This window comes from Erpetoichthys calabaricus, chromosome 1 (genome assembly GCF_900747795.2).
Source record: "Erpetoichthys calabaricus chromosome 1, fErpCal1.3, whole genome shotgun sequence".
Lineage (NCBI taxonomy): Eukaryota > Metazoa > Chordata > Cladistia > Polypteriformes > Polypteridae > Erpetoichthys > Erpetoichthys calabaricus.
The window spans coordinates 234,174,887-234,179,590 of NC_041394.2; positions in this window are offsets into that span (position 1 = coordinate 234,174,887).

Genomic DNA, 4,704 nt, shown 5'->3' on the forward strand with positions numbered 1-4,704 from the left:
GATTGATTTTAAAGAGACTGCCTTCAGCATTGTTTTGTTTTAACCTCATTTTAAAGGATTGTCCTATTTATTGAATTTAACCTCCACAACGTTTCTTTAATGGATTATTTAATTTATTTATTTATTGAACTAAGAACACTGCACTATTGCACTTTGGATTTGTTGTTTAAATAAAAGCACTTTTGCACAATTATACATCATCCCCTTGCTCATTGTTATTGCCTCTCTGTCTAGCTCATCAGTGACATTACCGACGGTGTTGGGTTCAAGGGCTCCCTAACAGGCGATGGGAGCATGGAGCAGAACCCACATCATCACAGTGTAATGAATGAATCTAATATACAAGTTTCACTTTTTGAATGGAATTACTGAAATAAATCAACTTTGTCATGATATTCTAATTTTATGACCAGCACCTGTACATACATACATATACAGTATCTCACAAAAGTGAGTACAACCCTCATTTTTGTAAATATTTTAGTATATCTTTTCATGGGACAACACTGAAGATATGACACTTTGATACAATGCAGTCAGTGTACTGCTTGTATAACAGTGTAAGTTTGCTGTCCCCTCAAAATAACAACACACAGCCATTAATGTCTAAATCGCTGGCAACAAAAGCGAGTACACCCCTAAGTGAAAAATGTCCAAATTGTGCCCAAAGTGTCAATATTTTGTGTGGCCACCATTATTGTCCAGCACTGCCTTAACTCTCTTGGGCATGGAGTTCGCTGGAGTATCACAGGTTGCCACTGGAATCCTCTTCCACTTCTCCATGATGACATCACAGAGCTAGTGGATGTTAGAGACCTTGCGCTCCTCCACCTTTCGTTTGAAGATGCCCCACAGATGCTCAATAGGGTTTAGGTCTGTAGACATGCTTGGCCAGTCCAGCACCTTTACCCTCAGTTTCTTTAGCAAGGTAGTGGCCGTCTTGGAGGTGTGCTTGGGTCGTTATTATGTTGGAATACTGCCCTGCGGCCCAGTTTCCGAAGGGAGGGGATCATGCTCTGCTTCAGTATGTCACAGTACATGTTGCCATTCATGGTTCTCTCAATGAACTGTAGCTCCCCAGTGCCAGCAGCATTCATGCATCCCAAACCATGACACTCCCACCACCATGCTTGACTGTAGGCAAGACACACTTGTCTTTGTACTTCTCACCTGGTTGCTGCCACACACACTTGACATCATCTGAACCAAATAAGTTTATCTTGATCTTATCAGACCACAGGACATGGTTCCAGTAATCCATGTCCTTAGTCTGCTTGTCTTCAGCAAACTGTTTGCGGGCTTTTTTGAGAATCATCTTTAGAAGAGGCTTCCTTCTGGGATGACAGCCATGCAGACCAATTTGATGCAGTGTGCTGCGTATGGTCTGAGCACTGACAAGCTGACCCCCCCATCCCTTCAACCTCTGCAGCAATGCTGGCAGCACTCACGTTTATTTTCATAAGACAACCTCTGGATAGGACGCTGAGTACGCGCACTCAACTTTTTTGGTCGACGATGGCGAGGCCTGTTCCGAGCAGAACCTGTCCTGTTAAACCGCTGTATGGTCTTGGCCACCGTGCTGCAGCTCAGCTTCAGGGTGATGGCAATCTTCTTATAGCCTAGGCCATCTTTATGTAGAGCAACAATTCTTTTTTCAGATCCTCCGAGAGTTCTTTGCCATGAGGTGTCATGTTGAACTTCCAGTGACCAGTATAAGAGCGTGAGAGCGATAACACCAAATTTAACATACCTGAGGCCTTGTAACACTAACGAGTCACATGACACCGGGGAAGGAAAATGGCTAATTGGGCTCAATTTGGACATTTTTTACTTAGGGGTGTACTCACTTTTGTTGCCAGCGGTTTAGACATTAATGGCTGTGTGTGGAGTTATTTTGAGGAGACAGCAAATTTACACTGTTATACAAGCTGTATACTGACTACTTTACATTGTGTCTATAGCTCTATCTCTCTAGTTTTTATATTATATATATATTGTAGCAGATAAGGCGTTTGTCCACCTCTCGAACCCTCAGGTACCACTCGAGACCAGGTGAAAGTATAATAACTATTATTTATTTTACTATACTGTGCACCAAGCACCCTTTCCACCACACTACTCATATACTGCAATAACTCTCTCAATAAACACAATCCTCCTCGCCCAGACACGTCGCCACCCTACCTCCCAGCTCAGCTCAGTGTACTGGGCTTCCCAGAGTCCTTTTATAGCTCCTGACCCGGAAGTGGTTCCAAGCACAACCCACAAGTCCATTTCCTTCCGGGTCAGGGCAAACAGTCCTTTTCATCCCGGGAGCACGTCGCTTCCTCCAGCCACGTGACTGTGACGCACTCCCGGGTTATAGGGCATGCAAGAGCCCACTAGCCCCCCTACAGCGACTCCCGGTGGCCCCCAAGGTATCCAGCAGGGCTGTGTGTACAAACTACAGAGTCCATGAGGCCCTGCTGGAAGTCGGGGCACCATCATGCTGTCCGGAGGGCTCCTCCTAGCGGCCTAGGGGTGGCGACTGGAGTCCATAGCCGGTCGTCCATCACAATATATATATATATCAGATGAAAACGCCATCAACAGACACCTGAACATAAACCCAGCATATGCCAATTTAAGGAGGACATATAAACAATGATTAAACTATACAACCCACCCCCTTGATCATACTGACTTAGTCACCGCCAAACCCCCCACCCCCCCCCCCCCACCCCCAATACTGAATGTGTTGCTATATATTGCCTTTGATTCTTGTAAGTCTAAGCATTATCCTCTGATGAAGACCCCTGATAGGGGTTGAAAGCTCAGGAATAAAACTATTTTATGATACGTGATTCGTTTTTTCTCCCTTCGTGGATCTCCAACTGCCAATATATATATATATAAATATATATATATATATATATATATATATATATATATATACATATATACATATACAGTACTATGCCAAAGTTTTAGACAGGTGTGAAAAATTGCTGTAAACAAAGAATGCTTTCAAAAATGGAAGTGTTAATTATTCATTTTCATCAATCAACACAATGCAGTGAATGAACATAAGAGAAATCTAAATCAAATCAATATTTGGTGTGACCACCCTTTGCCTTCAAAACAGCATCAATTCTTCTAGGTACACTTGCACACAGTTTTTGAAGGAACTCGGCTGGTAGGTTGTTCCAAACATCTTGGAGAACTAACCACAGATCTTCTGTGGATGTAGGCTTCCTCACATTCTTCTGTCTCTTCATATAATCCCAGACACACTCGATAATGTTGAGATCAGGGCTCTGTGGGGGCCATACCATCACTTCCAGGACTTCTTTACGCTGAAGATAGTCCTTAATGACTTTGGCTGTATGTTTGGGGTCGTTGTCCTGCTGCAGAATAAATTTTTTTTTTTTGTTCTTTATTTCGTCTTATACGATTTCTCGTATTAGAAATTTGTTAGTTTTCGCATACCCCTTGGGGTCAGAGCGCAGGGTCAGCCATTGTACAGCGCCCCTGGAGTAATTACAGGTTAAGGGTCTTGCTCAAGGGCCCAGCAGAGTAAGATCTCTTTTGGCAGTGACGGGGATTCGAACCGGTAACCTTCTGGATACCAGCGCAAATCCTTAGCCTCAGAGCCACCACTCCAATTTGGGGCCAATCATACGCCTCCCTGATGGTATTGCATGATGGATAAGTATCTGCCTGTATTTCTCAGCATTGAGAACACCATTAATCCTGACCAAATCTCCAAACTCCATTTGCAGAAATGCTGCCCCAAACGTTCAAGGAACCTCCACCATGCTTCACTGTTGCCTGCAGACACTCATTGTACCGCTCTCCAGCCCTTCGACGAACAAACTGCCATCTGCTACAGCCAAATATTTCAAATTTTGTCTCATCAGTCCAGATCACCTGCTGCCATTTTTCTGCACCCCAGTTCCTATGTTTTCGTGCATACTTGAGTCGCTTGGCCTCGTTTCCACGTCGGAGGTATGGCTTTTTGGCTGTAACTCTTCCATGAAGACCACTTCTGGCCAGACTTCTCCGGACAGTAGATGGGTGTACCTGGGTCCCACTGGTTTCTGCCAGTTCTGAGCTGATGGCACTGCTGGACATCTTCCGATTTCATCTGCTGCACTAAGTTTCCTTGGCCGACCACTGCGTCTACGATCCTGAACGTTGCCCGTTTCTTTGTGCTTCTTCAAAAGAGCTTGAACAGCACATCTTGAAACCCCAGTCGGCTTTGAAATCTTTGTCTGGGAGAGACCTTGCTGATGCAGTATAACTACCTTGTGTCTTTTTGCTGAGCTCAATCTTGCCATGACATAAAACTGTCTTCCACAACCTCACCTTGGTAGCAGAGTTTGGCTGTTCCTCGCCCAGTTTTAAGCCTCCTACACAGCGGTTTCTGTCTCAGTTAATGACTGTGTTTTAACCTACATGTGACATTGATGATCATTAGCACCTGTTTGGTATAATTTGTTGATCATACACCTGACTATAATCCTAAAAAAATCCCTGACTTTGTGCAAGTGAACCTATAAGAATTGATGCTGGTTTGAAGGCAAAAGGTAGTAACACGAAATATTGATTTGATTTAGATATTTTCTTTTGTTCGCTCACTTTGCATTTTGTAAACTGATAACAATAAACAATCATTACTTATATTTCTGAAAGCATTTTTTCACACCTGCCTAAAACTTCTGC